Source organism: Hylobates moloch, unplaced genomic scaffold (assembly GCF_009828535.3).
Source record: "Hylobates moloch isolate HMO894 unplaced genomic scaffold, HMol_V3 SCAFFOLD_8, whole genome shotgun sequence".
Lineage (NCBI taxonomy): Eukaryota > Metazoa > Chordata > Mammalia > Primates > Hylobatidae > Hylobates > Hylobates moloch.
Window position 1 is genome coordinate 102,437,175 of NW_026652283.1, and position 18,450 is coordinate 102,455,624.

At 39.3% G+C, this 18,450-nt stretch overlaps 1 pseudogene; it reads right to left on the bottom strand.

The window, feature by feature from the left end:
• LOC131384058 (syncytin-1-like) overlaps positions 1–15,262 on the bottom strand; it is a 45,279-nt pseudogene extending 30,017 nt beyond the window's left edge.
• Positions 15,263–18,450: the final 3,188 nt, after the last annotated feature.

Genomic DNA, 18,450 nt, shown 5'->3' on the forward strand with positions numbered 1-18,450 from the left:
TTTTTTTTTTAGTAGAGACAGGGTTTCACCGTGTTAGCCAGGATGGTCTCAATCTCCTGACCTCGTGATCCACCCGCCTCAGCCTCCCAAAGTATTGGGGTTACAGGTGTGAGCCACTGCTTCCGGCCATTCCTTAACATTTTAAGTTTTAAATTCTTATTTTTATTGATAAATCTATTAGATTCCAGTAATCCATTTTAAGGGATCCTGGATTGCTGTTTTAACAGGATAAGCTCAGTTATGCTGTAGTAACAAATTTCTGGCTCTTAATTGTAATAAAGGTGCATTTCTTGCTCTTGTCACAGCCTGATACAGGTCAGGTAGTTTTCTTGGGCATCTGTCCTCCAAAAGTTACTCAAGGATCTGGGCTGCTTTCTTTTTGCAACTTTGCCATCTCAGAGTACTTCACTTTCATTTAGTCTTGCTCTTAACCATCTTAGACCAAAGTGACACATTTCTATAGGCAAGAACTCATTTATAAGATCTCAACCTATCAGTAGGGCTGGGAAATATAATTTTCCTGAATGTGCAAGAAGAAGAAACTGTAGTAAATACACTGTTTCATTGTAATCATTACTTGGCCCTATTTACACACACTCTGTTAAACTCATTTAAATGGTATTTTAAAATGTGTCTATAAATTTAATATATTCTATTTCTTTTTAAGTACCTCAATTAAGTACCTAAGTTATTCTTATCAACTGAATAACTTATATGCATGGTGAATCTCAAGTTCTATTTAGTGTTCTAATATTGTTCACAATACCTTAGTAAGATTTCAGTTTAAAATTATAAGTCTACTAGTATATAAACAAAATCTTAATAGTATTTTCTCCTAAGACTGAGTAAAAGGGTGCTATAAGAAATAAAGAGGATATAAATTGTGAATAAAAATGTTAATTATTTGCTAACATACTTTTCTTTGTATTTTTAAAAGGCATACTTTAGTAAAAAGAATAGAAAATATAAACCAATTACTCAATTGTGCATTAATTTCTGAATTAGAATTATAAGTGTAACCTATTTTAATAGACCAAATATTTCTGATTATTATAAGTTCTCAGACACACCACATATGCACAGATTTAGAACATAATGTTCATATTATAGCTTGGATTTGCTTAAGTATTTCTATATCTAATTATAAATCTTCTCTGTGTTGAAAAATGCTACCAACTAATGAAATAATTATGCTAAGCCAAAATATTTAGGGTAACACTTTCATATAATTTCTGAGGTTACATTCTCAACTGGCTGAGGTTTTTAATGACCTGAGAGGGTGCTGTCTGGAATGCCAGTGGGATTCTTGCCTGCCAGACTGAGACGTGTTTTACATTTGTTCCTTCTGGCTGTCCATCTCACTTCACAGACTGCATCTTCTGGATTCATTTTCCACATTACCTATTTGTTATGCCTCCTCATGAAAATTGCCTCACCATTTAATTAGATTCAACTAATCTCTTTATGCCTTCTCCTCCAAATTCTATCTATATTCTTTCTACGTGTTAGTGGCACAAATCACAGATGTTTAAATGCTATTCAATTTGGTTGCTCATGTGCCCTCAGAATCAGACAGCATAACTAGGTGGTTATAAGCATGAATTCTGGATCCAGACTGCCAGGTTCCAATTCCAGCTTGCCCATTTACTTGCTGTGTGACCTTTACCAAGTAATTGGACTTCTCAATACCCTTATCTGTAAAGCAGGGATAATAGTAGTGCCTACCTCACAGGGTTGTTGAGAGGGTTGAGTGAGTTAAGTACTTAGTCATACTTTGTATGACTGTGAGGTCAAAGGTCTAAGGTCATGTCAGTGACACTCCAAAAGGGTAGTGTGCTGAACCTCACTTTTTGGGAATTGTCAATGTTTACACTGTCATTGCAACCCTCCCTTCATTTTCTCTCCTCAGGGAATGCTTTTCTTGTTTGGTGGTATTACAGGTGTGAGCCATTGTCCAGCCTCAGTCTATAGTCTGAATTAAGAAACAAAGTAATCTTTGTCTCAGCAGGGAACTCTGCTTGCTAAGATAGAGTAAACCTGAACTAGTAGATTCAATGGAGAGAGGGCAAAAGAAAAAGAGAAATACCAGATTTAATGATTATAGTTAAAAAATATACTATCTGATCATTCTTGTTAACTACTAGGGCCTCTCAAACTTGTGGCTATATCAGAACCACCTGTAGGACTTGTAAAAAGCATAGATTACTAACGTACCCCTCTCTCTCCACTCTTAGTTTGATTTAGTTGGTTTAAATTATAATTTTTGGACCCCACAATTTGCATTTCTAGTGAGTTCCTGGGTGATGTTGATGGTGCTAGGCCAGGGACCACACTTTGCGAACCACTGCTCTAAATGATGACTAAGGCCTCAAGTGTCTCCTATGCATGAAACGTTTGCATAGTAACAGAAAACTGAGCCACATGATCAAATAAAGAAGATCTAAGATTGTTTTGTAGATGTCACAGAGTGAATAACAAAGTATTTTGCAGGGAAAGACTGGAGGATTTGCAGATATTCCTCATGTGATCCCAAGAGGGATTCCAATGAATAAAATGTTACATTTCTTTTTGTACTTTGATTTGAATGTGTGTTTATTTTAGTTTCACCCACTTTTATTATCCTCAGGATAAAAGTCCCTTAGTCAAAAAAAAAACATATATTAGCACGGGTAAAACGGCCTCACACTGTGCCTACATCACACTTAGGCATCCAATAGATATAATTTCCTATTCCTTCTCTGCTGTCACCAGTAGAGGGTCATGACTGCAAGTTGTCCAGGTTCTTGGCATTTTGAACAAAGAATTGGACAAAACGTTCAGCAAAGAAAGAATGAAGCAATCAAAGAACAAAAGGGATTTATTGAAAATCAAAGTACACCCAACTGTGTGGGAGCAGGCCGAGCAGTGGCTCAGGGGCCCAGACATAGAATCTTCTTGGGTCCAAATACACCCTAGAAGTTTCCCATTGGCCACTTTATGCTCACCTCATGTAAATGAAGTGGTAGCCCACAATCAGTCTGATTGGTTGCATGGAGCAGCCAACAAGAGGCTGAAGTGAAGTTAGGAAGGTCATACTCCTTTGCAAACATCTGATTAGTTGTAAAAAGTGAAGACTCCACCCACAATCAGTGTGATTGGTTGTGCACAGCAACCATTCAGAGGCTGGAGTGAAGTTACAAGGTTTCAAAGGAAGAGGGACCCGCAATCAGTCTGATTTGTTGTGGACAGCCAATTTCCCATCCACCATGCAGAGAAAGTGGAGGGCTTGCAAAGGGAGTAGCCTCTGGCCTTTTGTGACTTAGGCATGGAAAGTTAGGGTTTTCCTTTCAATTTATTTCTAGGAAGTTGGCGTGAAACAGCCTTAGGTTCCCTGCCTCCAGACCTTAGTCTCCTGCCTCACTATCTCACTACCTACTCAAGCCAGGCCCATCCCTTTGATTTTCTTGGTACAGTTTCTTGTTCCTGTTTGAAAGCAAGTGTGGTTGAGAGGATGAGGTACAAAATCGCTCTATGATGTGTTGCTGCTGTCGGAAGTTTCTAGGCTATTATCATATGAGATGATGTGTGTAGAAGCACATTAGAGAAGGAAATGCACCAATAAAATGTCATCATTTTATTATCTGAAGCAGCTGTTAGGGAATACACTATCCTTTTTGAACATTATTTTCAACACAGGCAGCCACTTGGAAAAATGTATTTGTTGATCTGGGCAAAGATCTGTGGAGAGATCATGAAGGGCTGAAGGCCAATACTTCATTCACCCCTACAGAGGGGAAACTCCAAGGACCTGTTGCTCTAGAAATGGATATGATGTTTCAGTTTTTGAAAGTGACAGAGCAGATTATGTGATTCATGTGAAACTTCCTTTTTAGGAAGCCTTAGTAAATACCTATTGAAAGAGAAAGTGAATAATTTGAAAGACGTAGTTGATTTGCTTAGGAATATTTCACAATTATTATAACATATATAGAGGTTATTTTAAAAATATATAATTTAATGTGTTTTTTGTTTATCATAAAGCATTCTACCTATAAAATTCAGAAAAAAATTTTAAAATATATGGTAAATAATATTAGAAATTTTTATAATTTCAAAGAGAATCATTATTAACATTTGCCCCAATATATATCCCTTTTCTCCTTTTAATACAAAATGTACATATACAATTAATCCTTGAATAATTGCTGGGGTTAGAGATACTAACTCCCCTTGTAGTAAAAAATCTGCATTTTTTTTTTGGTTCCCCCAAACTTAAGCACTAACAGCCTCCTGCTGACTGGAAGCCTTACCGATAACAAACAGCTGATTAACACATATTTTGTTTGCTATATGCATTACATAATGTATTGTCACAACAAATTAAGTTAGATAAAAGAAAATGTTATTAAGAAAATCATAAGGAAGAGAAAAACATGTCTACTATTCATTATGTTGAAGTGCATCCTAAGGTCTTCATCCTTGTCTTTACTTTGAATAGGAGCAGGAAGAGGAAGGGATTGGTCTTGCTGTTTCCAGGGTAGCAGAGGTGGAAGAAAATCCGTATATAAGAGGGCTTGAGGTAGGAGGCAGGGCTTGACTCTGGAGGTGGTGGCTTGTCTCTGGGACAGATGGAAGACTAGTTGAAACAAGGAAGAGGTGAAAGCACCTCTTCATAAGAGCACCTCACAACCAGCACCATGTCATTTTACCATTGCCATGGCTGCACCTGAAAATTACCACCCCTTTCCATGGCAATGACCCAGAAATACCACCCTTTTTCTAAAAAAAAAAAAAAAAAAAAAAAAAAAATTGAATAACCTATCTCTGAATTTGCATATTGAACATATTATGTTAAAAAGGAAAATGGGAAAAGGCCCCTTATGTACCAGCCTTTATGAACTTTTACTGACTCACATTACTTCCAGGCACTGGGAAGCCACACCTAAGGGATCTGCTCCTAGCTGTTCCCCCTAGAAGTCCTATCCCTCCCTAGAGTCTCCTCATTCCCCCAATTCTGAGGTGATCCTGCAAGTTATCTAAAAAGGGATTCCACCCCAAGGTCCTCTCTGTTATCCAAGTAGCCCCAGCCTATATCTCCCACTGCTCAAGAGAGTAAGCCCAACCAATACCACCAAGAGTGGGACCGCATATTAGTTCATAAAGTCAAATCTATGTGCATTGCAGGAGGTAGTTGATGGAAATAAAGAAGCACTTAGAATACATGTGACATTTTCTGTGTGTGATTTGGCTTTAGATAGGGAAAAATTTGACCAGTTTTCAGAGGATCCAGAAAAATTTATAGAAGAGGTTGTTAAGTTGACCATGTTCTTTAACTTGCCATGACTTGCAAGTATTGTCATCTGCTTGCTGTGCTGTGGAAAAAAAGTGGAGAAAAAATTATATGGTTAAGCCAGTCAATTATGACAAGGTTAGAGAAATAACTGAGGGTAAAAACAAAAATCCCACTCTATTTTAGGGCTACTTAGTTGCAGGAAATATACTAATGCAGACCCAGACTCCCCAGAAGGGCAAGCTCTCCTGAGTTACCACTCAGGAGAGTTACCTGAGTGGTATATATTTTATTACTCAGTCTGCCCCTGAAATTAGAAGGAGACTACAAAAAGCAGCAATGGGACTTCAAATCTCTATGAGCCAACATTTAAACTTGGCTTTTAAAGTTTATAACAATGGGAACTGGGCAAAAGAGACAAAAATAAAACAAAATAAATAACCCTAAAGTGTAATTTTTAACAGTTTTTTAAGCCTCCTACCCCTCAGGGTTACTCATCTTGAGAAAGTGTTGCGAGATAGCATCTGGGATGCCCAGAGAAGAGCCCTGGGCCAGAATCAGTGTGCCTACTATAAATAAAAAGGCCATTGGCAATGAGAATATCCTACATCTCCCCATTGAGAGAAGAAAAAGCTTTCCATCAATACCAGAGCTAGGCTTCCTCCAGTAGCCCCAAGAAACCACCTGGCTTAAGTAAATTTGGACCCTTGACCCAACGGACAGCTTCCCGCAGTGGCAGACAAGCAGCTGCCTGAACATTTTTCTTCAGTGTCTCCACTGCTGGGTGAGCTCTCCAGTAGCTCAGGGACTCCGTTTGAACAATGCAATTCACTTTCTCCCTTCCTTTTATAGTGCTATGGGATCTCCTTCCCTGCCACCTCCTGTCTTCCATACTTATTAGGGCAAACAAAATTTGTCCAGGTAGATGGGTCCCAGTTTTATAAATAGCTTGAATCAGTTGCCTTATATAGGCCATTTTATTTAATTTGTTTTTTAAGATATAAATACAGATAGTGTGATGTGTGTTGTGTCTAGCATGCTATCAAACTGACTTACAAATAAAACAGCACTCATAAATTAAATGAGTCTAAACTTGTTAATTAAAAAAAAAAATTTCTTTCCCCAGTTTGCACCCTCTTCTTGGTGATATGTTTGATATATTTTCACAGCCAGCCCACATTGGGCCCTCCTATTGATCTTGGAAGGGCAAAGAGCCAAATGTGACATTTTTTATAAATCTTTGGCTAAACACAATTAGATGGGAATGTGCAGTACATAAGAAATCACATCAGGTCACTTCCAAGACGGCTGAATAGGAACAGCTCCAGTCTGCAGCTCCCAGCAAGATCGACGCAGAAGATGGATGATTTCTGCATTTCTAACTGAGATACCTGGTTAATATCACTGGGGCTGGTTGGACAGTGGGTGCACCCCATGGAGGGAGAGCCGAAGCAGGGCAGGGCATCGCGTCACCCAGGAAGTGCAAGGAGTTGGGGGATTTCCCTTTCCCAGCCAAGGGAAGCCATGACAGACTGTACCTGGAAAAACAGTACACTCCCGCCCAAATATGCACTTTCTCCTCAGTCTTAACAACCAGCAGAGCAGGAGATTCCCTCCCATGCCTGGCTTGGTGGGCCCCACGCCCAGGGAGCCTTACTCACTACTAGTGCAGCAGTCTGAGTTCTACCTGCGAGGTTGCAGCCTGGTTGGGGGAGGGGCGTCCATCATTGCTCTGGCTTGAGTAGGTAAACAAAGCTCAAACTGGGTGGAGCCCACCGCAGCTCAGCAAGGCCTACTGCCTCTATAGACTCCACCTCTAGGGCAGGGCATCCCTGAACAAAAGTCAGCAGACAACTTCTGCAGACTTAAACGTCCCCATCTGGCAGCTCTGAAGAGAGCAGTGATTCTTTCTCCTAGCATGGCATTCGAGCTCTGAGAATGGACAGACTGCATCCTCAAGTGGGTCCCTGATCCCCTTGTAGCCTGGCTGGGAGACATCTCCCAGTAGAGGATCACAGACACCTCATACAGGCAGGTGCCCCCCAGGACGAAACTTCCAGAGGTAGGATCAGGCAGCAATATTTGCTATTCTGTAGCCTCTGCTGGTGATATCCAGGAAAACAGAGTCTGGAGTGGACCTCCAGCAGACTCCAACAGACCTGCAGCTGAGGGGCCTGACTGTTAGAAGGAAGACTAAGAAACAGAAAGGAATAGCATCAACATCAACAAAAAGGACGTTCACACCAAAACCCCATCTGCAGGTCACCAACATCAAAGACCAAAGGTAGATAAAACCACAGAGATGGGGAGAAACCAGAGCAGAAAAGCTGAAAATTCCAAAAACCATAGTTTCTCTTCTCCTCCAAAGGATCGCAGCTCCTCGCCAGCAATGGAATAAAACCGGACGGAGAGTGAGTTTGACGAATTGACAGAAGTAGGCTTCAGAAAGTCAGTAATAACAAACTCCTCCAAGCTAAAGGAGCATATTCTAACCCATTTGCAAGGAAGCTAAAAATCTTGAAAAAAGGTTTGATGAATGGCTAACTAGAATAAACAGTGTAGAGGAGAACTTAAATGACCTAATGGAGCTGAAAACCACAGTACGAGAACTTTGTGATGTATGCAACAAGCTTCAAGAGCCGATTCAGTCAAGTGGAAGAAAGGATATCAGTGATTGAAGATCAAATTAATGAAATAAAGCAAGAAGACAAGATTAGAGAAAAAAGAGTAAAAAGAAACGAACAAAGCCTCCAAGAAATATGGGACCGTGTGAAAAGACCAAATCTATGTTGGATTGTTGTACCTGAAAGTGACAGGGATGATGGAACCAAGTTAGAAAACACTCTTTAGGATATTATACAGGAGAACTTTCCCAACCTAGCAAGGCAGGCCAATATTCAAATTCAGGAAATACTGAGAACACCACAAAGATACTCCTTGAGAAGAGCAACCCCAAGACACATAATTGTCAGATTCACCAAGGTTGAAATGAAGGAAAAAATGTTAAGGGCAGCCAGAGAGAAAGGGCAGGTTACCTACAAAGGGAAGTCCATCAGACTAACAGCAGATCTGTTGGCAGAAATCCTACAAGCCAGAAGAGAGTGGGGGCCAAAATTATACATTCTTAAAGAAAAGAATTTTCAACCCAGAATTTCATATCCAGCCAAACTAAGGTTTATAAGTGAAGGAGAAATAGAATCCTTTATAGACAAGTAAATGCTGAGAGGTTTTGTCACCACCAGACCTGCCTTACAAGAGCTCCTGAAGGAAGCACTAAACGTGGAAAGGAACAACTGGTACCAGCCACTGAAAAAACATGCCAAATTGTAAAGACCATCGATGCTATGAAGACACTGCATCAATTAACGGGCAAAATAACCAGCTAATGTCATAATGACAGAATCAAATTCACACATAACAATATTAACCTTAAATTTAAATAGGCTAAATGCCCCAATTAAAAGACATAGAATGGCAAATTGGATAAAGAGTCAAGACCCATCAGTGTGCTGTATTCAGGAGATCCATCTCATGTGCAGAGACACACAAAGGCTCAAAATAAAGGCAAGGAGAAAGATCTACCAAGCAAATGGAAAGCAAAAGAAAGCAGGGGTTGCAATTCTAGTCTCTGATAAGACAGACTTTAAATCAACAAAGATTAAAAGAGACAAAGAAGGCTATTACATAATGGTAAAGTGATCAATTCAACAAGAAGAGCTATCAGAAATATATATGCACCTAATACAGGAGCACCCAGATTCATAAAGCAAGTTCTTAGAGACCCACAAAGAGACTTAGACTCCCACACAATAATAATGGGAGATTTAAACACCCCACTGTCAATATTAGACGGATCAACAAGACAGAAGGTTAACAAGGATATCTAGGAGTTGAACTCAACCCTGCACCAAGTGGACCTAATAGACATCTACAGAACTTTTCACCCCAAATCAACAGAATATACATCCTTCTCAGCACTACATCACACTTATTTTAAAATTGACCACATAATTGAAAGCAAAGCACTCCTCAGCAAATGTAAAAGAATAGAAATCACAACAAACTGTCTCGCAGACCACACTGTAATCAAATTAGAACTCAGGATTAAGAAACTCACCAAAACCGCACAACTACATGGAAAGTGAACAACCTGCTCCTGAATGACTACTGGGTAAATAATGAAATGAAGGCAGAAATAAAGATGTTCTTTGAAACCAATGAGAACAAAGACACAATGTACCAGAATCTCTGGGACACATTTAAAGCAGTGTGTAGCAGTAAATTTATAGCACTAAATGCCCACAAGAGAAAGCAAGAAAGATCTAAAATCAACACCCTAACATCACAATTAAAAGAACTAGAGAAGCAAGAGCAAACAAATTAAAAAGCTAGCAGAAGACTAGAAATAAGTAAGATTGGAGCAGAACTGAAGGTGACAGAGACACAAAAAACTCTTCAAAAAATCAATGAATCCAGGAACTGGCTTTTTGAAAAGATCAATAAGGTAGATAGACCGCTAGCAAGACTAATAAAGAAGAAAAGAGAGAAGAATCAAATAGATGCAATAAAAAATAATAAAGGGGATATCACCACCAATCCCACAGAAATACAAACTACCATCAGAGAATACTATAAACACCTCTACACAAATAAACTAGAAAATCTAGAAGAAATGGATAAATTCCTGGACATATACTCTCTCCCAGGACTAAACCAAGAAGAAGTTGAATCTCTGAATAGACCAATAGCAGGTTCTGAAATTGAGGCAATAATTAATAGCCTACCCAACAGACCAATAACAGGTTCTGAAATTGAGGCAATAATTAATAGCCTACCAACCAAAAAAAGTCCATGGCCAGATGGATTCACAGCCGAATTCTACCAGAGTTACAAAGAGGAGCTGGTACCATTCTGAACCTATTCCAATCAATAGAAAGAGGGAACCCTCCCTAATTCATTTTATGAGGCCAGCATCATCCTGATACCATAAGCCTGGCAGAGGGACAATAAAAAAAGAATTTTAGACCAATATCCCTGATGAACATTGATGTGAAAATCTTCAATAAAATACAGGCAAACTGAATCCAGCAGCACATCAAAAAGCTTATTCACTATGATCAATTTGGCTTCATCCCTGGGATGCAAAGCTGGTTCAACATATCCAAATCAATAAATGTAATCTATCACATAAACAGAACCAACAACAAAAACCATATGATTATCTCAATAGATGCAGAGAAGGCCTTCAACAAAATTCAACAGCCCTTCATGCTAAAAACTCTCAATAAACTAGGTATTGATGGAACGGATCTCAAAATAATAAGAGCTATTTATGACAAACTCATGGTCAATATCATACTGAATGGGCAAAAACTGGAAGCATTCCCTTGGAAAACTGGCACAAGACAAGGATGCCCTCTCTCACCACTCCTATTCAACATAGTGTTGGAAGTTCTGGCCGGGCAATCAGGCAAGAGAAAGAAATAAAGGGTATTCAATTAGGAAAAGAGGAAGTCAAATTGTCCTTGTTTGCAGATGACATGATTGTATATTTAGAAAACGCCATATTCTTAGCCCAGAATCTCAAGCTGATAAGCAACTTCAGCAAAGTCTCTGGATATAAAATCAATGTGCAAAAATCACAAGCATTCCTATACACCAAGAACAGACAAACAGCCAAATCATGAGTGAACTCCCATTCACAATTGCTACAAAGAGAATAAAATACCTAGGAATCCAACTTACAAGGGATGTGAAGGACCTCTTCAAGTAGAACTACAAACCACTGCTCAATGAAATAAAAAGAGACACAAACAAATGGAAGAACATTCCATGCTCATGGATAGGAAGAATCAATATCTTGAAAATGGCCATACTACCCAAAGTAATTTATAGATTCAATGCCATTCCCATCAAGCTACCAATGACTTTCTTCACAGAAATGGAAAAAGATACTTTAAAGTTCATATGGAACCAAAAAAGAGCCTGCATAACCAAACCTTAAGCAAAAAGAACAAAGCTGGAGGCATCACACTGCCTGACTTCAAACTATACTACAATGCTGCAGTAACCAAAACAGCATGGTACTGGTACCACAACAGATATATAGACTAATGGAACAAAACAGAGCCCTCAGAAATAACACCACACATCTACAACCATCTGATCATTGTAAACCTGACAGAAACAAGAAATGGGGAAAAGATTCTCTATTTAATAAATGGTGCTGGGAAAACTGGCTAATCATATGTAGAAAGCTGAAACTGGACCCCTTCCTTATACCTTATACAAAAATTAACTCAAGATGGATTAAAGACCTAAATGTAAGACCTAAAACCATAAAAATCCTAGCAGAATACCTAGGCAATACCATTCAGGACATAGGCATGAGCAAGGACTTCATGACTAAAACACCAAAAGCAATGGCAACAAAAGCCAAAATTGACAAATGGGATCTAACTAAACTAAAGAGCTTCTGCACAGCAAAAGAAACTACCATCAGAGTGAACAGGCAACCTATGAAATGGGAGAAAATTTTTGCAATCTACCCATCTGACAAAGGGCTATTATCCAGAATCTACAAAGAAGTTAAACAAATATGCAAGAAAAGAACAAACAACCCCATCAAAAAGCGGGCAAAGGATTTGAACAGACACTTCTCAAAAGAAGACATTTATGCAGTCAATAGACACATGAAAAAATGCTCATCATCACTGGTCATCAGAGAAATGTAAATCAAAACCACAATGAGATACAATCTCATGCCAGTTAGGATGGTGATCGTTAAAAAGTGAGGAAACAACAGATGCTGGAGAGGATGTGGAGAAATAGGAATGGTTTTACACTGTTAGTGGGAGTGTAAATTAGTTCAACCATTGTGGAAGACAGTGTGGCGATTCCTCAAGGATGTAGAACTAGAAATACCATTTGATCCAGTGATCCCATTACTGTGTGTATACCCAAAGGATTATAAATCATGCTACTATAAAGATACATGCACACATATGTTTATTGCAGCACTATTCACAATAGCAAAGACTTGGAACCAACCCAAATGTCCATCAATGATAGACTGGATTAAGAAAATGTGGCACATATACACCATGGAATACTATGCAGCCATAAAAAAGAATAAGTTCATGTCCTTTGCAGGGATATGGATGAAGCTGGAAACCATCATTCTCAGCAAACTATCACAAGGACAGAAAACCAAATACCACATGTTCTCACTCATAGGTGGGAATTGAACAATGAGAACACATAGACACAGGTAGGGGAACATCACACACTGGGGCCTATCGGGGGGTGCAGTGTGGATGGGGTGGATAGCATTGGGAGAAATGCCTAGTGTAAATGACGAGTTGATGGGTGAAGCAAACCAACATGGCACATGTATACCTATGTAACAAACCTGCACATTGTGCACATGTACCCTGGAACTTAAAGTATAATAATAATTTAAAAAATTGTGTCTTCTAAAATTTACCTTCAAGAGTTTTACCTTGGTAAATAATTGATGTTTATAGGCTTTGAGTTTGTTAATATGGCTTTAAATATTGAGTTTTTTGTATAGTTGAGAATCTTGAAATTAGAGAATAGTTCTCATCTATAGAATGGCAATGTCTGATGGGCTGTTCAAGATTTCTTGCTTTCTAGGTTTCTATAAAATGTGATAAAATGTGCCAAAGAGAATGTATTTTATTGAGGAAAAATAATTTTTATCTAACTTGGAAGTTTCTTAAAGGGAGGCTCAAAATATGAGGAAACCAGTGAGTAGAAAACAGATGTGAAGAAAGTTATGGATAGTTGTATTTTTTTTAAAAAGAAATGTATAAAGAGAGAGTAATATTGTATGAAAAATAATCTTATATAGTAAATTTTTGTCCTAGAGTAAAATGATTGGTTATTTAAGAAAGAGATAGTATAGGACAAGTCAGAAAATTCAAGCCATGTCTGTGTAAATTGTGATTAGGTTCATGAAGGGGAATTTATGAAAGAAATTTTGTGTATGATAAAGCTTGCTATGAATAAAGGAAAATTGTTTGTGGTAGATTTTCTAGAAAATGGTCTACATATTGGAAGCAGGTTTTCTTGAGCCACTGATTTCCTAAATTATGGGAAATTTTGCTTTTAATGCTATTACAAGTTTCTTTTAAAACTTATTGGATTTGTGTCTCAGAGATTCAACTGTTGTTGTATCTTGCTGCTATCAGTTCTTTTTCCCTTTAAGAAAGCCTACGATGATGCCTATCTCCTTTAGCTTTTAAAATCAGCTCCTGTGACTTTTCTTCCTCTGGTTCAGATTGTTATTGTAGCCTGATGCTCGTGTTTTGTCTTAGAGGTCTATAGGAGCAGTATTTCCCCCCAGTGGAGTTTGATTTTATGCTCTTGGGATTTTGTTTTTGTTAAATGTGTAACCTTCATTTTGGCTTTTTGACTCTTATGTTGCCCAGGAGGGTTTTAAGAAATAATAAGTGTCAGCCCACCTCCATTCCCATCTATCCTAGAATGTTTAATTAGCTATAAGTCTTTTGACTTAAGTCCCTTGGCCAAAGGAAATTCCAAAGACATCTTTAAAAAAACAAAAAATCTAAGCCATGGTGGGAAATGGAGTTGGACACATCTCACTACACCCTTTAAAATTTAGGCTAGGTATACAAGGTCATTCAAGAATACGGATATAAAGTATTGCCTCCAACCAGAAGACTTAGTCTGACTAAAAACTTAAAAAGAAGGATCCCTCAATAATCAATTACAACTGAAATAAAATCTAAGAACCAGGTTTAATCTTGGACAGGTACCTATTGGGTATTGTTAAATATACTCACCACTATTAAACATCAGGCAATAACTACTTGAGTCCATCTATTAAGGATTAAATCTGTTTCTTATGAGTCACAGGCACAAAGAGGGGACAGATTGACCTACATTAGTAAACTTTTGGAAGACTTCTTCTACCTTTTTAAAATAATCAGCACTCAGTCAGAAATGGTAATGTGATACTGGGGGTGGGAATAAAGGCTTTATTTTTTCCTTTTCTTCCTAATTGTAATACTTCTTTTCTATTGCTTTGGCCAACCACCTCCTCCTGAGAAACACCTCTTTAGTCCTTGTTGGGTGTAGAGGCTGCTCTAAGACCCAACTGGACACCATTTTGCCACTGTTAATCCTGTTTCCACTTCTAATTTCCCTGATCCAGTGTGGGTGAGAACAAAACTCTATAGTAAATATTTCAAAAATTATACCATCAGGGAATTATCTTCATGGTTGCCAGATGTGTAATCAACATCTCCAGGGCAGAGAGTTTCATCTTCTGGCCCATTCAGAAAATCTCACGGCCATCTCCCCAGACCTCCTAACTAATCATAGTGATCCGAAAGTATCCAAACTCCTACTCGTTAGGTGAAACTCTCCCCAACTTAACGGATTCCACCAGAACCCTCCTGCCATTGTTACCCGGACCTGGGAAGTTGGGTACCTATAGCTCCAGTGCACTAATGATTCCATCTTTCACACCCACTGCTGTGTTAATGAGACAAAAGAGGAAGTTTCCCTGCAATGCTGTGATCCAACTCTAGTTGCCAGGTTCCCAAGGCTGCAGCAAGGTAAATGGGATTCCTCTCATAAGCAAGGAGGATATATATGATACCTTTTCTCAGATCAGAACATACAGGGAAAAAAACAATAGCCTAATCAGGGAAGGTAGGAATACCACCCCCTTCTGGAAAACAAAGATTGTTCTACCACCCTCACTGGAACAGGGAAGAAATATTTCTATAGACCTAACTTGGTAGCACAGTGTAAACATCACACCCTGCAGGGCTTCTCTGTTTGTGCCTCAGATGGGCTTATTTTTGTTTATGGCCCTGAGTGGGGAAAAGTCACACCCCTAAACCACACCCACCTTCCTGGAGAGTCATCTATTCTTTTAGGAGCAGCTTTCTTTTGTATATCAAAAACTTGGTACAGGGGTTGATGTGCATTGGCCGCCATTGCCCCTTCAGGGGTCACAGCCTATAATCATGTATGACCCAGGGATGCCAGAAGTAAGTGAGCAATAGGATTAATTTAGGTGGGAATTGGGGCAGCAATAGGACTAGTGGCACCCTGGGGTGGCTTTGCCTACCACGACTCAACTCTAAAGAACTGGACTTAAACCCCAGAATTCTTAGCCACCAGCACAGTTCAAGCACGAAAGGGAATTCAAGAATCTCTAGACTCTCTGGCAAATGTAGTTCTAGATAACAGACTAGCATTAGATTATTTACTAGCTGAACAAAGCAGAGTCTGTGTAGTTAATAATATAACCTGCTGCACATATATGAACAACTCTGGACTTGTTGAAGTTAACATTCAAGAGATCTTGTACCTGTTTACGCAGACATAATAAGGGCACTGACCTCAGTTACATCTGGTCAATTATCAAAAGTGCCTTCTCAAGTCTGACTCGGTTTTTACCTTTCCTAGGACCATTGAGAGTTCTCTTGTTGTTACTAATTTCTAGCCCTTGCTTGTTTAACTTCTTAGTAAAGTTTGTAGTCTTCTAGATTACAACAGTTTCTGCTAAAGAGAATGCTGGCACAAGGCTTCCAACCTATCCCATCTACTGACCTGGAGAATGAAAGCATCCTGTCTCTGGGCTGGCCCCTTATATTGGGTATCCAGAGATTTATACTCCTTCAATGATGGGTAGGGCCTACACCTATAAAATCATCAGGAAGCAATTACAAATTTTGGGCCTCCACCCTGCTGCAGCCCTGTTAAGATTCAGAAGGAGTATCTATTCTCTGAGGGGGAATAAGTTAGGAGGTGGGACTCAACTCCAGAGGCAGGGACTCAACTTTGGACCAGATAGAAAACTAGCTGGACAAGGGAAGAGGAGAATGCACCTCTTCACAAGACGTGCCCACTAGTGCCGTGGCAACACCCAGAAGTTACAGCCCCTTTCCATGGCAACGACTCAGAAGTACCACCCTTTTTCTGGAAGATTCAGAATAACCCACCCCTTAATTTGCGTGTAATTAAAAGTGAGTCTACATATGACTGAAGAACTGCCCCTGAGCTACTACACTGGGCACACTACCTACAGGGTAGCCTTGCTCCACAAGCAGCAGTACCTCTGCTGCTGCTGTACACTGCTGCTTCAATTAAAGTTGCTACCACCAGCAGCTTGCCCTTGAATTCTTTCTTGGGTGAAGCCAAGAACACTCCTAGGCTAAGCCCCACATTTGAGGCTTACCTGCCTTGCATCAGACCTGTGTAGTCCAAAGTCATATTGTTAAAGGGTCAACTGGATTATTGAACAAAATAGGACTCTGTATTTGTTTTTCATTGCTGATGTAACAAATTATCATAAGCACAGTGGCTTAACATAAATTTATTTTCTTATAGTTGTTCCACAGTTCAGAAGTCTGACATAGAGATCCCTATGCTAAAATCAAGGCTTCAGCAGGGCTGCCCTTTCTGGTGATTCTAGGGGGCAATCTATTTCTTCGCCTTTTCCAGCTTTCAGATGCTGTCTGCATTCATTGACCTGGGTTTCACTTTCCTAATCTTCAAAGCCAATAAAGTAGCATCCTCTTACGTGTTCACATCTCTTTTTGACCATAACCAGGAAAGGGTTCTGTTTTTAAAAAACTCACATGATTAGATTGGGCCACTTGAATAAAAATATAATTTTTTCATCTTAGTGTCCTTACCCTGAATTTCATCTTCAAAGCCTCCACTGCCATACCACCTATATTTACAGGTTTTGGGGATGAGTTATGGATATCTTTTAGAGGAGATAGGAGGGACATTATTTTGCCTCCCACAGGACAATAGTACAAATCAAACTTTGTAATGTATTTTTTCCCCATGCTTAACAGTAAATCTTGAGAGTTTTCTGATATCATTAAATATTTTCCTAGAACAAGACTATTAAAGATGAATGAGATCCATTAATGGATATACTATACAACATTTGAACAATGCCTTTCTTTCCCCCTCCTTCCCTCCCTCCCTCCCACCCTCCCTCCCTTCCTTCCTTCTATCCTTCCTTTCTTCTCTTTCTCTCTCTTTCTCTCTTTCTTTCCCTTTAAGTCCTGGGATACATGTGCAGAACGTGCAGGTTTCTCACATAGGTATACATATGCCCTGGTAGATTGCTGCACCTATCAACCCATCTTCTAGGTTTTAAGCCCCTCATGCATTCTGTATTTGTCCTAATGCTCTCCCTCCTCTTCCCTCCCACATCCTGAGAGGCCCTGGTGTGTGATATTCCCCTCCCTGTGTCCATGTGTTCTCATTGTTCAACTGCCACTTATGAGTCAGAATATGCAGTGTTTGGTTTCCTGTTCCTGTGATAGTTTGCTGAGAATGATGGCTTCCAGCGTCATCCATGTCCCTGCAAAGGACATGAACTCATTCTTTCTTTATGGCTACATAGTATTCCATGGTGTATATGTGCCACATTTTCCTTACCCAGTTTATCACTGATGGGCATTTGGGTTGGTTCCAAGTCTTTGCTATTGTGAATAGTGCTGCAAAAAACATACGTGTGCATGTGTCTTTACAGCAGAGTGATTTATAATTCTTTGGGTATATACACAGTAATGGGATTGCTGTGTCAAATGGTATTTCTGGTTCTAGACCCTTGAGGAATCACCATGCTGTCTTCCACAGTGGTTGAACTAATTTACACTCCCACCAACAGTGTAAAAGTGTTCCTATTTCTCCACTGCCTTGCCCCCATCTGTTGTTTCCTGACTTTCTGATGACCGCCATGCTAACTGGCGTGAAATGGTATTTCATTGTGGTTTTGATTTGCATTTCTCTAATGACCAGCGATGATGAGCTTTTTTCCATGTGTTTGTTGGCTGCATAAATGTCTTCTTTGAAAAGTGTCTGTTTTAATCCTTCACCCACTTTTGGATGGGTTTTTGTTGGTTTGTTTGTTTGTAACTTTAAGTTCCTTATAGATTCTGAATAGTAGACCTTTGTCAAGTAGCTTGCAAAAATTTTCTCCCATTCTGTAGGTTGCCTGTTCACTCTCATGATAGTTTCTTTTGATGTGCAGAAGGTCTATAGTTTGATTAGATCCCATTTGTCAATTTTGGCTTTTCTTAAAGTTGCTTTTAGTGTTTTAGTCATGAAGTCTTTGCCCATGCCTATGTCCTGAATGGTATTGCCTAGGTTTTCTT